Below are 16,151 nucleotides of genomic sequence, written 5' to 3'. Positions count from 1 at the left end.
TTGTTTTGCTTTCCATATAAACTTCAAAATCAGTTTTTCAATATTCACAAAATGACTTGCTGTGATTTTGATTGAGATTACATTGTATCTATAGATCAATTTGGGAAGAAATGACATCTTGACTATATTGAGTCTTCCTAGTCATGAACATAGAATATCTCTTCACTTACTTAGACTCTTCTTTGGTTTCTTTCATCAAAGTTGTAATTCTCCTCATAAAGATCTTACACATAGTTGTTAGCTCTCTTTTTCTTTTTAAATCTCAGGTGGCCACAGCAAGATACTCTGGCTAGCTCATAGCATATACTGTGGAGTTAAATGCCATTTCTTGACCCTTTCAATTCAACACACATTTCTTGGGCACCTGCAGAGTCCTAGCTATGAGTAGGGAGGTGAAAGGTGAGTGAGAAGTACCCCTAGCCACTGCCCTTGAGGGATTCATCATAGAAGAAAAAATACACACTCAAATAGGTCATCATCATTACCTGTCCTGAGCCAACAGGGCCACGTATGCCAAAGGTGGTAGTAACCTAGAGGAGGAAGTGATTATCCACCCTCAGGCAGGGCACAAATGCTTACTGGAGGTGTTGATATTTGAACTGGGCTTGGCACAGTGCGTAGGAGGTCAACAGGAAGAAAGACAGTCATGCAAAGCAGAAGAAAAAGCGTAAGCAAATGTGCTTAGACATGGGACTACATGGCCTTTGGGTGAGGAGGTTAGAGTGTGGACTGCAGGAAGGAGTATGAAGGGCTGGGTCACGAAAGTCCTTGAATGACTACCATCCACTTCTGTCTGCACGCTACCTCGGATGTGAGCCTGTCTGGCATGTCTAGTTGTTGGTATTGCCAGTCATCCACAACTAGAGCCTGGAGATGCTCTGGGGGCTAGGCATTCTAAATTTATGACAATCTCGTTTGAATTGATACCCACTTAGCTTCAATAGTATACAAAAACTCTGCTCCTATATACCTCATTCTCTCCCACCTCCCTTTAATGTTGTTGTCACCAATTTTACCTTTTACATTATGTACCCATTAACATGGATTTAGCATTATTTTTGTGTGTTTTAAATTAGGTAAGAAATAAGAAGAGTTACAAACCAAAAGTAAAATAATAGTGCTTTTATATTGACCTATGTGGTTACCTTTATTGGCAATCTTTATTTTCCTGTATGGCTTAAAGTTGCTGTCTAGTGTCCTCTCATTTTCATCTGAAGGACTCCCTTTAGCATTTCTTGTAGGGAAAGCCTATTGGCAATGAACTTCCTCTGGGAACGTCTTAATTTCGCCTTTATTTTTAAACAAAGTTTTGCCAGATAGAGAAATCTTGCTTGAGTTTTTTTTCTTTCAACATTTTAAATATGTCATCCCACTGCTTTCTGGCCTTTATGATTTCTGATGAGAAATCAGCTGTTAATCTTGTTGAGAGGTCCTTATACATGATGAATCACTTTTGTCTTTCTAACTTCAAGATTCTCTTTGTCCTTGGCTTTTGGCAGTTTGACTATAATATGTCTTGGCGCGGATCTCTTTAAAATTATCCTAGTTGGAGTTTGTTGAGTTTCTTGGATCTATAGAATCATTATTTTCATCAAATTTGAAAAGTTTGCAGCCATTTTTCAAATATTCTTCTGCCCTTTTCTCTGTCTCTTCTCCTTCCAAAATGCTAATAATGGGTATATTGATCCACTTAATGGTGTCCCACAGGTCCCTTAGGCTGTGTTCACTTTCCTTCATTCTTTTTTCTTTCTACTCCTCAGACTGAATAATTTCAATTATCTTATCCTCAAGTTTGCTAATTTGTTCTTCCACCTGCCCAAATCTGCTTTTAACTCCTCCAGTGAGTTTTTCATTTCAGTTATTGTACTTTTTAGAATTTCAATTTGGCTCTTTAAAAAAAAAAAGTCTATCTTTTTTATTAACATTCCCACTTTGTTCATATATCATTTTCCTGATTTCTTTTCGTTCTTTGTCCATGGTTTCCTTTATCTCACTGAACATATTTAAGACAGTTAATTTAATATCTTTGACTAACAAATCCAATGTCTGTGCTTTCTCAGAAATGATTTCTGTCAAATTCCTTTTTTACCTGTGGAAAAAGGAGGGCCATACTTTCCCATTTCTCTACATGTTTTGTAATTTTTTTTTTAACTGAGAACTAAACATTTTAAGCATTATGTTGTAGTAACTGGAAATCGAATTCTCCTGTTCCTCAGGGACAGGGACTTTCTGAGGGCTAGAGCCATCCATTTGTGACTTTTACAAACTATTTTTGCAATGCATGTATCCCTTATTGTGTGTGGTCACTGGTCTTTCTGTTCCATTGTTTTTGCAGTCAGCCAGTGACAAAGATTTTCTTAAGTATCAGACTCCCAAAGGGGGTGGGGGGAGAAGTATTATCTCTTTAAATCCCCTGGAAGCTGTGTCAGCTCATGGGGTTTAAAACAATGGCTGTCAACCTCTTTCTTGCCTTTCAGCAACCCAAAGCGGCAATCATGCAATTAGCACTCAGAAGACACAACCCCATATTTAGAAGACAAGGTCCTTATCTCCCACCCTGGCTCCAGCAAGTCACACCAGGAACATGGCTCTAAGACTGCTTGTCACAAGAATGGAGGTTGGAGGATTGTAGCTATACCATGCAAAATTTGCTGAAATTCACCCAAATTTACCAGCCTCTTCATGAAGTTCTCCTCTGAATGCTGTAAGAATTGTTGGACTAGACTCCAGGATTCCAAAATAGTTTTTTCAAACAGTTGTTGCCAATTTAATGGTTGTTTGCGTGGAGGGATGGACTCCTGGAGCTTCCTATTCCACTATCTTCCATGACATTACTCTTAATACTTTTTGTGGCTGATAATATTCCACTGTATGCATATACCATATTTTGTTTACCCATTCACCAAAGGGAGGATTCTACTCTTTCTCTTTAGCCAATAGATGGAACTAGGGCCCATGGGTAGATACTCTAGAGAGGGAACTTTGAGATCAAAATGGCATTTTGACCTTCAGAGCTGCCTGCCCAGTAAGGACAGGGCTCACACACAAGGGGAAGTTCCCCACTGATACAGAGGTGGTCCATACAAAGGTATGGCGTATTGGAACCAGCCAAGAAGGGCTCCCTGTCTAGTTGATTGGCCTATTGATGCCAACGGGAGTCTGGAGTAAAATGAGATAACGCTCCTCCATTGTTTTCCATTGTACCATCCAAGACCCACCAGCCCTGGAGGTGAACAGAGATTCTGTCCAACTTCCCAAGGAACGGAAGTGTGCAGAGAAGAAAATAGGAGGAACTGCTTGGAAACTTTCGGAGCTCTATCTGAAAAGAGAAATTCTATGGATGTAGAGTGACAAAGTAAAGCTCAAGGCTTTTTCTGAAACAATTGTCAGCCCAGAAACTGGTTTCTGGACTTGGTGCAAGCTGTTTGCTAACCTGTGTTGTGTAGGTCTATGGCTCCTGATAGAGGTTTTGATAAGGGAAAAGTTTTTTACTCGGTCATAAAGACCGAGTAAAAATGATTTTTATGCATTTTCCTTCATTTGTTTCTTAAGTGCCTTATTTCATTCATCAGGTATACAAAGAGGTGATGTGGTATTGTAGGAAGAGGACGGACTTGCCATTTGTTGAGTAAATATTTATAGTAAGCCTATATGTACCAAGCACTGGAACACTGCAGTCACCATAATTAGGGATATATATAAATATATATGCTTTGTAAATAGAGCTCCCATAATTACAGTGATATTTACAAATGGTTTATAGTTCAACCTTCAAACATATTTTCAGCAACATGTACTGCACAAAAGGAGGGAAATGCCCTGTTAGTGCTGACATATTGTACTGCTCTCAGATTAAGCACCACTTTGCTAGAGGAAATCTCCTCTAGTGGCTTACTTTGGCCAGCAGCTTGCTAGCTCCTTTCTTAGCCAATGCTAGTCCCCAGGTGTTATAAATTTCTAATTGTGACTATAAAACACACTTTTAAGAAAGTCACTGCTGAGAGAAAGGGGTCCAGTTTTAAATGAAAAAGACTAAGTGTGAGGGGATGAGAAGACAATCGGGAGGAAGACCACCTCCTCTACTTATGGTGGGGAGATATGACACAGTGCAAAGTTAACTCCAGGAAGAACCCCCAAAAGAGTGGTTTCAATTTCCTCAACTGGTGGTGAGTGCTAGGGAATATCAGGTAATTTGGTAGTGGGGTGATGCAGAACTCTAAGAAATACATGTATCCATCCCTATGCCTGTTGGAGTAAATAAGAATGTCTTGTTCAGCTTCACTTTGGGTGGGATTGGCTGCTGGCGGATATCTAGAAGCAGCACAAACCATATATGATTCTTTTATAACAAATATTTTGTAATCCCCTCTTGTACTCCCCTGAAATGAAACTCACAGATAAAGCAACCTAGAAAATTAATTGCATAATGAAACTGTGAAACAGTTACTTGTGTTTATATGTAAAGCAGAATTGTTTTCATCTACATGAGTGACTGGCAAGACATTCACATGTGGATTAGGACAAGGACAAAGTTAGGGAAACTTCTCTGACATGGGGGACTGTTCTGTACACAGCAGGACAATAAGCATCCAGCTGGCCCACTAAATGCCAGGAGGTGCCCCTGATCATTGTGATGACCAAAAATAACCTTGTGAAAGTCCAAAGTACCCCTAGGGTGAGATGTTGCTCCCATGGAGAACCACTGATGAATGGGAATTGACCAAACAGCCCCAAGAGAAGGCTCTTTTGCTATTTATTGGGTTAACTTTGCCATTTAAGGGAATCTGAGACTAGAACAAGGCCAGAGGGCCTCCAAGTTAACAAAAGATCAAGCCCCAAATGATTTACCCAAAGTCAAACAACACAGGGGCAAAGGTCCTCCCTGAAGAGTGCACTTTTAATCTGAACCCACACTTTTTGAATACTGTCTGCTTCTTTGATTTCAGGGTTAGCTAACCTGCACTGAGCAGCATCTATATACTAATGGTTTCTTCTCCCTGCCTCCTCCCTTCCTCAACCCTGGCATCTAGTAGATTTTTGTACCAACTGGTTTATTGACTGTTACAGAATCAGTAATATTGCAGTTGGTTGCCTCACTTACAGTATATGTTACTCCACTTTCATGCTCTACCCCATGAGTGGGCCCTTAACCTGCTGATAATTCAAATCTGCATCCTTGGAATCATCCTTATATCTTGGTCTTGTCCAAGGCTGAGCCGCGTGAATGACCCACAGCTCGAGAAGGGACAGAGGCCATCTCTTAGAGAGCCAAAACCCTCCCCTGTCAGTCTATGACCTTTCTCTACACAATATGGCTTTAAACTTTCATTATCCCTTGTTTTCCAGCATTCAGTGCCTGTGTGGCCTCTACAGCTTTAGCGATCAGTCCCTTCTGGGGATTAGCCTCTTTCAGCTGACTCACCTTGGAGGCCTTTGTGGGCAGATTAGGGAGTTTTGCTTGATCAGCACATCCTTAGCTTTACCAGAGCCTGGATTTTAGCAGGGTCCCTGGAATCTCTCCCTTTTGTTTTTTTGTTTTGTTTTGTTTCTCCTTACTCAGTTAAAACGAATGCAATTGTCTGGAAATTTCTCTGCACTTGTTCGTGAGGGAATGGCTGATAGGAGAGGCAGTGATGATCATGTTGTTAACGATCAACCAAAAGCAGATCTGTCCAAAGATTCCTTTTGTCATGGATCTATTGTTCCTGACGTTTTATGTAAGCAAAGGTACCCAGGAGGCTGAGTTTCATCCACATACATAGCTTTGAACATATTGTTGTCTAGCTTCAAGAAGGAGTTAACATTGTTATTACTAAAATTATTTGCAGTTAAATAACTCGGGGGGAAAAGATGAATAGAATCTAAAGCCTTTTCAAGCTGTTCACGTGGGAGATGAGACATAGAATCACTTCCTACATCCTCCTCCACTGTGAAAGAGTTTGAGGGATAAATAAGGGGCTCTAGAAACTCAGCCACAGCAGGCATCACTTTCAGGTGGGGGCTTCGAGGAAGATTTCCCGGGAGAGGAATTACATAAGACACTGAATAATGTCACAGCCAAGTCCCTAGGGGCTCATTTGGTGGTACATAAAGTGATAGAAATGACAGTTTTGGTTCTGGTCTTCTTTTTGGAGACAATATAGAGAAGAAACAGGCAAGTTCAGATGGGAAGTGAGATGAGGGCAACCAGAGGTGTATAAAATCGCCTCTCTAAATTTTGGAAGGTAGGAGAGCTGCTGATGGCAGCCATAAAGTCAGAGAGGCTCCGAGAGGGAGGATGAGGTGTGTCTCTTTCTTGGGCTGTATTGCAAACACCAAAACATCCATCAGCTGAGATAAAAACAAAGTGAGCTACAGGTATGTTCTTGGAACGTTTTTGCTGTCTCCCCTTGATTCTAAATGGTGCTTCCTGAACTGAGAAAAGGAAAGGAGGGCGGGACAGAGATTGAATTCAACCAACAGCTTTGGGTCAGTCTGCTTTTTACAGGTGTTTTGGTGTTTGTGTCCAATGTGGTGGCTCTTTCCAAATAAGTGGGCTCCCCAAGTGTGGATAAAAATGCATGAAGGGCTTTGGATGAAGGTTTCACATTTGAAATATTTCCACCTTTCTCAGCCCAGGGTAAGCTGGCAACAAGTCCATCTTCCTCCCTCATCCTTGGGCCTCACATCTGAGCATGCCTTTTCCATGATAACCTCTCTTGGGAAGTCTCTGGATGGGCACAGAATGCCTGCCAGGCTGCTGCCTACTGGCCAGCTGTTCTTGATCCCCCTAGTATCAGCCTTGCCTACCCCCGAAAGCGACCTGAGCAGATCACTAAGGACCTCTTGACAGCCCTTGCGGATGGGGAGTATGACTGCCTTTCCTGAGTGACCCAGATGCTCCTGGCCCCCACTCCTGTCTTCCAAGGATGAGCTTGAGCTTTAGCTGAGATAGAATGCCTTCCACCTGAGTCTTGTCCATTTTGAAAATTGTGCTTTACGGCCTCACAACATATGCCTTCATCAAAGGAAGTTTTTAACACAGGTTCGTAGTAGGACTTCAGAGATCCTGAAACCTTCTCTGAAATCATGTGCCAAATTTTATATTTATGTGTTGCTTTCACACACTCTGACCCCCTTCCCCACAAAATGATAAGAACTGTTGTGTTTAAAAAGTAACCAATTTGTGTCATCTCTGATGTCCCTTAATTCCCCTGAAATCCAATTATATCCAGGGCATGGGGATTAATTCTTGAACTCCCTGGGCCTTGGACCATTCCTAAAAAAGATAAAAACAACTTCCTAGCCTGTCCTTGCTATGTCAACTACCCAAAGACTTCTGACAACCTCCTGATATGTCCCAGCCAAAAATATACCTGCAGAATGGACACTTCACCCAAGAACATACCTGAAGAGGCAACAGACACATGAAAAGGTGCTCAATGTCATAGTTACAGGGAAATGCAAATTAAAATCTCAGTGTGATATCTTTACACATCTACTGGAATGGCTAAAATTAAAAAGACTGACAATTCCAAGTATTGGAGAGGATTTGGAGCTGGAATTCTCATACTTTGCTAGAAGGTAGATGAAGTGGAGCCCAAAATGATGTAGTTACTTTATTTTTTAAAGGATGTAGTCACTTTAGAAAACAATTTGACAGTTTCTTGTAAAGTAAGACATACAGTTATCCTACAATAGAATAGCAACTCTATTCCTGAGTCTTTATGCAAGAAAAGCACATGACCACACAAAGACCTGCATGTGACTGGTACAGCAGTTTTATTCCTAACAGCCCCAAACTGGAAACAACATAAATGTATATCAAATGTAATTGGATAAACACATTGCGACATATCTATACATATGATGACATACTACTCAGCAATAAAAAGGAACAGACTACTGGTATATGTTACTACCTGGTGATTCTCAAAAGCATTATGCCAAGGAAAAGAAGCCAGACACAAAAGACTACAAACTGTATGATTCCATTTATATGATGTTTTAGAAAAGGCAAAGATGTAGTGACAAAAATCAGATCAGTGGCTGCCAGGGGCTGGAGGTAGGAGGAGGATATTAACTGTAAAGGGGCACAAGGAAGTTTTTTGAAATGATGAACTTGTTCTGTATCTTGATAGTGGTGGTGGACACATGATGGAATATATTTGTCAAAATTCATCAAACTGTACATTTAAAATATTTACTATATGTAAATTATTCATCAATACAGCTGATTAAAAAGAAACTAGCAGCATAGCATCATTTTTCTCTATATATAAGACAGTCCAAACATGGAACTCTTTTTTGCAAGGATAAAGGATCTCAGACTCAGGGTCAACGCACATCATTTTATGATTTATTTTACATATTGGACTCTGGAGTTTGTCCTAATTTCCTACTCCAATTGGCACTCCTTCAATTGGGAGCTGCTTTTTACATCTTTCCCATCTTAAATGTGGAGCCAGAGGATGTTATGAGCACTGCAGAGTCCAAACTGTATCTGGCTGTATTTTAGGTCTATTAAATTCACTGCGGTGTTTGGAGCAGACAGGAGGGGAGAGAAGGAACAGATCTGAAACAGACTGAAATACAGCAGCGGGGATGGAAAGAAGTGCCAGGGAGAGACCTTTCTGCAGATTTTGTCAGGGACTAGATATAAGAGTATAAAAGAGAGCAAGCAGTGTTCAGAGACGACTTTGAACAGTTCCCCACTGCCTTTGAGAAAAAGCCCAAACTCCTGAGCGTGGGCTATCAGGACTTCCATAATCTACTTCCAGTCTCCCTCTTCACTGCCCACTACCTCTTTTCACTGAATCAGCAGCTCCTCAAGCACAGGCTTGTGCCTGAACATAGTAGGCCTCCATGAAAGTCTGTTACTTCACAGCAGCTGTTCGGTATATACTGGTTGTATATACATATATACAAATGTCCATTCACCTACTGATGGACATTTGTGTTGCCTTCATTTTTGGGTATTACAACCAAAGCTATGAATATTCTCATCCAGGTCATTGTGTGGACATATGCTTTCATTTCCCTTAGGTAAACCCTGGGAATGGAATTGCTGGGTCATATGGTAGGTTTAGTACATCCACACAATGGAATACTACTCAGCAGTAAAAAGACATGAACCATTGGTGCACACAACATAGATGAATCTCAACATGCTTCTGCTGAGCGAAGGAAGTTGGATACCTCCCACCACCCCCAGGCAAAATGACAGCAGGTATTGTATGATTCCATTCATAGAAAATTCTACAAAAAGCAAACTAATCTATAGTAACAGAAAGCAAGCCAGCAGTTGGGAGTGCAAGAGATAGGGAGGCACACAGGGTGAGAATTATAAACGTGCAGGGGGAAACTCTTTCCGGGTTATGGATATGTTCATCACTGTTATGACAGCGATAGTTTTCACAGCTGTATACCTATGTCAAAACAACATACTACATGTTTTAGACATGTGCAGTTTATAGTGTGCCAATTATACTTCAACAAAGCTGTAAATAATACTGTTTCAATAAATAGCAGGCCTCCCTAAATGCGTATAGAATGAATGTAGAGAAGTATTTAATGTTGGTTTAAGGGATACAAACCAATATGCCCAATAAATGTTGGTAGAATTAATGTACAGAAGAAATAAGTGAATAAATAGTAGGTGTTCAATAAGTTTATAATGAATGAATGAATGAATGAATGAATGAATTTGACAAATGTTTATGTCAACTTATCGTGTGCCAGGCACTATCCTAGGCTCTGGGAATAGAACGAGGGAACAAAAACAAAGATCCCCGAGCTCACGGGGCTTTACTTTGAGGGGGGCAGTAAACAGTGAAAAGATAAGTAAAACATACATAGTGTGCTAGACAGGTGCCAAAGAGAGAGAAAGCGGAGAAGAGCGACAGGGACTGTCAGGGAAGGAGACTGACATTTTTGAGAGTGTGGCCACCCTCCTCCCAAGGACGCTTGAGAAAAGACCTAAAGGAAATGAGCGGACCAAGTGGGTGTCTAGGAGAATAAAAAGTAACTGCCCCAGAATTGAAGAAAAGAATACGCAACAGTCGAATGAAACTTCTGACGACTGAAACGCAACAGCAGGAGCGCACAAGGGCTAACGAGGTGTGCACGGTCCCTGGCCCTCCCTGCTCGCCCGTCCTTGCGTTGTCCACGAGGAGGCGTTCCTGCGCCAGCCGTGCAGTCGCCTTCCGCCGTCGGCCCGTGCGTGGGCACGCGCAGAAACCGCTAGGCGGCGTCGGTTTCCCTTCCCACGCGCGGACGCCGGCGTGGGCCGACGCGGCCGGGGAGCCCGCGCGTGCGCAGAGCCTAGGCCGGGCAGCCCTCGGGGAGGGGCGGAGCGGAGCGGGGCGGGGCCGAGCAGGGCGGGGCGGGGGCTTGAGGTGATTCCGGAGCCGCAGAGGCGGCTCCGACCGAGCGGGGAAACCGAAAGTGGGCGGCGGCCGCGGCCGTGGCCCTGGCGGAGACGGCGGTGGGAGCCGGGCCCAGAGACGCGGGGACGGGGCCGCGGGCCCCCAGAACGAGGTGAGCGCAGGTTCTGCCGGCCGCGGGAACGACAGGTGCCGGGCGAGGTCCGACAAGGTTTCGGGTGGGCGCGGCGCACCTGAGTCACTAGCGGGACAGCGGCCCGAGCGGGACTCGAACGGGCTCGGGGCCTCTTCTTGCAGCCGCAGAGGATGCCCCGGTCCCCATCCCGGAAAGCGGGCTGGGCGCCAGGGGAGTTGGAGTTCCAGAGCGTTGTGTTTTAAATCTCCGATGGGACCGTCTGGGCGTTCACCCGGGAGTCGGACGGACTGGCCCCCGCTTGGGAACCTCGGTGCAGTGGGGGAAATGCAGCGGGGGGTGGGGGTGGGGGGTGGACAGGGGGCGGGAGGTGCTGACCAGGAAGTGGTTCCCGGTACCGGCGGGGCGGCCCCCAGCTGCCCGCCCGGAGCAAGGGATATCCGAGCCCCCTGGCTGTTTGTTTAAGTTCCTTTTTTCACAGACCAGCCCCTGCAGGCCGCTGAGGCAATGCAGGACACAAATACTGTTTCTCATACCGTGAGCACCTGAGTCCCGGGTGGGTACAGAGCTCCAAGTTAGGAAGGAAATACGAATCCGTGAGTGAGTTGCCTTCTTAACTTTTACCAAGTCCCCCAGCAGGGTCAGGTTCTCAGCCTTAGTTTAATAGGAGGGGACTTGGAGCCCGCACAACTGTTCTGCTCCTGTCCCCTTGAGGGAGTAGGTACAATGTATTTCCATAATTAACCAAGGGTACCACTCACTCCCAATTTTAAAGAACCGGAAAGGAAAATACCTATATTAGAAAAAGTCTTGGCCCAGAAGGATTCTGAAAGCGACTCCACAAAACAAAAACAAAAGCACTACTGACCTGGGTCATCCCTCCAACCTTACCCCCTGCCCCTTTCATGCAGGTGGAAAAACTGCAGAAAAGTGCCCTGCCTAGTGATATACAACAGCTTAATGACATAAGTGAATCGTAGGCCTAAGTCCCAGCTGCTTTGACGTCTAGGTGTTGCATACTGCAAGTAGCACGGGCTTTGCAGATTTGGGTTGGAATCTGGGCCTCTCCACTGACTAATTGTGTGATCTTGAACAAATTACATACTTTCTTTGAGCCTGGTTTTCACTTTATCAGTTGGAAGTATTTAACTTAACTCTGCAAGGCTTTTGTGAGATAACTACTGTAATTCCTTGGCTAGTAATAACAGTCAAGAAGTGTTAACTCTCTTCCTTCCTTCCCATATTTTGCATAATTGGGTTTCAGTTTCTTGGATACAGGGACGTGTCTTTAAGTTCTGTATATAATATAAATCGGCACATGGTGGAGATTTTTGCAGTTCCATTCAAGTGATACTCATGCAGCATCAGTTACATGCACAGTACCGTGCTGGGGGCAGGGAATTGCTCTGGGGCCAACTGGATTAGAACCCACATCTCCTGTGCCCCAGTCCAGGGCCCTTTGCCAGCCCACAGCCCCCCTCTTTGTTAGTTAAACACAGTGAGACTCTGAAGCAGCAGTTGGTGGTGCCTTCTGATTTCAGTCCCTGTAGATTGGAAATGAAATGAATCTCTGCAAATGCCCTTTTAAGTGTGCTGGTTGAACGTGGCTGAATGAACTTTTGTATTTTGTACCAAGAGATTTAAACTCCTTGAAGAGCCTCTCTAAGTTCTCTGTGCAATATAATCTAGTTGGAGACTTAATATGAATGTAAAGGAAGAATACTTTATAATCCAACTCTAAGTGCCTCCTCTGTGTTTCATCTAGTGCTGTTTCTATGAACTGAGATTTGACGTAGAGTGAGTGCTTTGCCTCTGGCCACTTTCGAGGTCAACACATAAATACAGAAAGGACAGAATTTCCTTGGTGCTTGGAGTGAAATCTAATTTTATATTTATGTGAATTGGTTTTTCTTTCATTTTGCAAAACCAACTTTCTCCTCTCTCTATTCCCACCTTTGTGCTTTTGAAAGCTTCATTCTTTTCAATATTTCCTCATTGGGCCAATTTTTTAAAAATGTTGTCTTTCAAACAAACTATTTAAAAGTATTGATAATTTGTCATTTTTAGCTGAAGATGTATGTAAGGATATATGGCAGTTAGAGCTTCTGATTGGCACAAGATACTCAGTGTGACCCCAAAGCAAACTCAGTATTTTAGCTATGCAGCTTTGTCAGGAGGAAGCAAACCCATGATTTCCGCTAGATCTTTGGACCCCATTTCAGCACTTGAAGGACTCCATAAGTTGAGAACCATGGCTCTTGCCGGTCCTCCTTATCTTCCATATGAAAAGAAGTGACCTGAAGTGACTTGTTCAAAGGGTCATAGCTACTTAGAAGCAGAACTGGGATTAAGACCCAAACTCCTAACTAAGCCACTTATGATCTCAGAGCTTTTTCTCCAGTATGTAGATTTATGGAAAGCTGTTATTTATTCATACTATGTAATTAGTAATGCATGTATAATTTGGAGGTTTAAATTACAGTAATAATAAAAAAAAATTGCTCTCTAAAGATACCCTTGAGTCAGTGTATCACCACCCGAGGGCATTAATTACATACTATCTTTTTAAAAAGAGTTGGTAAAGGAGTAATTCAGGTGGTAACAAATAGACTATAATTGAAAATAAAAGATAACATGTTAAACTGTTGCAAGATGAGAAATCACCTTGGAAGGGTCTTGGACAAAAACCTTCCCTCCTAGGCTCAGTTTATTGATTCGTAAATGAGGGGTTTGGGATAGACTAGATGATGCCTAAAACCTTTTCCCCACATTCTGGATATTAAGGGCCTAGCTTGTTGCTAAAATAGTGTCTTCATGGAAGAGGGCAGCCATTTACCAGAAGTATGTGCCCTAAGGAGATACTGAAAATTGAGTAGCTGACTAAAGGGAAGAGAGATTGCTTGGTGATTTCAGTTTACCCTAATGCTTCTTCAGATTTATGTGGGGGTTTAGTGCCACCCTTCAAGTCAAATTTATGACACAAAAAATGCAGTGAGGAAAATGAGCCAAATAGTACAATTGCAAATAGTTGAGAAAAGAGGAACTGAGAGGAGAGCGTGTGTGTGGGAATGAGACCAGCTTGGCTAAAGGTCTTTAGGCAGTGAGAGCGAGGAAGCAGGTCGCACGCAAACAGCTGAGCCAGGGACGATCAACTGATGGTAAAGGCAGGTTCCAGAGGACACTAAAACCTGCTTCTTCAGAATAAGACTCTCCCAGGACCATTTTCAGGTGTATCAGAGAGAAAAGTTGTGAATTTACAAAATACAGCTTTCAAAGTGAGAATTATTTTAGGCTTTTGTCGTTGTTTAAACCTTGCTTTACTAAAGGTTGTCATTACTTTCCCCTACTCCTTGCCCCTCTTCTTGCACATTGTTAGCATTTCAGGGTACTCATGGTTAATTGTGTAGCAAAATAGAAAAGGAACAGTAGAAAAGGATTGAATTTTGGCAGTAGTTGGCAAGTATTTTGGATATAGGTGCCACACCCTTAAATCAGAATGTGGCAGACCCCCGCTTCATGCCACTTTAAGGGCTAGTCACTAAATATGCCCCAGGGTTGCTCTCCATGTTCTCCAGGCCAGATTCACTTTCCGAAGCCAGCTCTGTACGTTTGGAGCAGATGTCTGAAAGGAAGCCCTAAGTGTGGGAGCCAGCAGACCTGGGTTTTTGCTGTGGTTCTGGCCATAGAAATTTGTGAGGCCTTGAATAATTAACCAGACCTCAGTTTCCTCATTTTTAAACTAAACAATTTGGAGGAGATGGTGTGAAGATGCCCGCTAGCATTCCACGCTTCTCTCAGCTCCCCACTCTGAGGTCAGGCCCATTGTCCTGTGCTGTTTCACAATGTGCAGGGACACTGTGGGACATGGCAGTTAGGTGGCTCTTGTCTACTAGTTAGGTGAGAAATCTTGGAGATCTGGTGGCTTTCTCACTAAGCTTGCCAGGTCAAGTATGTTAATGAGGCAAGTAAGAATACCTGGGAAAACTTTAAAATTTCAAATGTGATGCTGTGCTGAAAATTTCTTCAGTACACCAACGCCTGTGTGAAGGAAATCATTGCACTCTTAGCCATGTAATGCATATATTCATAGGTAGTTTCCAATCCATACCAAGCTTCTAGAAAAATGTTATTACCAAATGCCAAGTATTGTGGTAAGCACATATAACTCTGTTTTTGACACTTGTCATTCAGAAAGAGACGCAAGGAAAGGAGGAGAAAAAGAGTGAGAAGAAGGACGTGCAAGTCAAATGTAGTCTGTTGTGATCAGTTTCTTGCTCCTTGACTGAGGTCTTTGCTGGCTGACCTTGGTCAGTTTTTGAGATTAAAATACTGTGATTAAATAATTCCTCAGACTCATATCCACTTTACTCTGCTCAAGCAGAGGATCTTTATTCAGCTCAAGCAGCCTCTTTATTATCTAGGGAAACCCTTAAGAATTTTATCCTGAATTTTAAGAGATGACCAACCTTATTTCTCCCAACCTTACCTAACTTATGGTCACTAAGGCTTGCATAACATTCTCAAAATAAAAGTACTAGTTTGAATTCTCTTAAACTCTAAATTGTATTTATCACAACACTTTTCAAAAGTAGAAATAAGGAGGAAAGTTGAAAGAGCAAAATGGCAACTTAAGAAATTTGGGAGCCACTTCGGAGGGGTTGCCGTTGAGGCATTTCACTAATAGTTGAAATTCCCATGATAAGCTTCCTTTTGTGCTTCTAATGGATGACATCCAAGATAATAAACTTGATTTTTATAGTTAGAGGAAAGTATTCTTTTCTTTATACACCTTTATTGGAGTATAATTGCTTTACAGTGTTGTGTTAGTTCTGCTGTACAACAAAGTGAATCAGCTATATGTATACATATATCCCTATATCTCTTCCCTCTTGAGCCTCCCTCCCACCCTGCCATCCCACCCCTCTAGGTTGTCACAAAGCACTGAGCTGATCTCCCTGTGCCATGCAGCAGCTTCCCCCTAGCCATCTGTTTTACATTTGGTAGTATATATATGTCAGTGCTATTCTCACACTACGTCTCAGCCTCTCCTTTCCCCTCTTGTGTCCTCAGGTCCATTCTCCATGTCTGCGTCTTTATTCCTGTCCTGCTGCTAGGTTCATCAGTACCATTTTTCTAGATTCCATATATATGCGTTAGCATATGGTATTTGTTTTTCTGTTTCTGACTTCACTCTGTATGACAGACTCTAGGTCCATCCACCTCACTACAAATAACTCATGGAAAGTATTCTTATATGTATACTTTTCCCAAAAGTTCTTGAGTATAACGGCCATTTTCAGAAAAGCTCAAAAAATGCTATGATAACCAAGGAATTAACAAAATTTAGAGCATTCTACAGCAATGTAGTAGATAAGAAAATAACAATAAGTTTTTTAAGCTTTAGTTGTAATATTTTTTTTGTTCAGTGCCTGAAGGGATATCGGTAATGTTGGAATAGCAAACTAGACTGGAAGAAATTGACAAACATGAGAACAAGATATGTATCTCAGCAAGATGTACAACCACATTTACCCTTCCAGGTTTTACTGCACTTATCTGTTTCTCACCAGCTATGAGATCCTCAGTCTTACAGTCCAGGGGGCTGCCCTTCCCTCCAAAAAAGTTGTTTACAAATAGAGAATTATAGTATTTCA

The 16,151-nt window shown here is 42.6% G+C and overlaps 1 protein-coding gene across 5 annotated transcripts in view; it reads left to right on the top strand.

Annotated features, from left to right (window-relative positions):
• Positions 1-10,385: 10,385 nt before the first annotated feature.
• The window catches only part of TDRD7 (tudor domain containing 7), an 86,962-nt gene continuing 81,196 nt past the window's right edge, over positions 10,386-16,151 (top strand). For all 5 annotated transcript variants that reach the window (XM_057723848.1, XM_057723847.1, XM_057723850.1 and 2 more), the window contains exon 1: positions 10,386-10,518. The gene's annotated coding sequence lies outside the window, so the exon portion shown is untranslated. The remainder of the gene's footprint in view (positions 10,519-16,151) is intronic.

The sequence above is a fragment of the Hippopotamus amphibius genome, chromosome 2 (assembly GCF_030028045.1).
Source record: "Hippopotamus amphibius kiboko isolate mHipAmp2 chromosome 2, mHipAmp2.hap2, whole genome shotgun sequence".
Taxonomy (NCBI): domain Eukaryota; kingdom Metazoa; phylum Chordata; class Mammalia; order Artiodactyla; family Hippopotamidae; genus Hippopotamus; species Hippopotamus amphibius.
The sequence above is the reverse complement of the archived record's forward strand: the minus strand, read 5'-3'. Positions and strand labels throughout refer to the sequence as shown.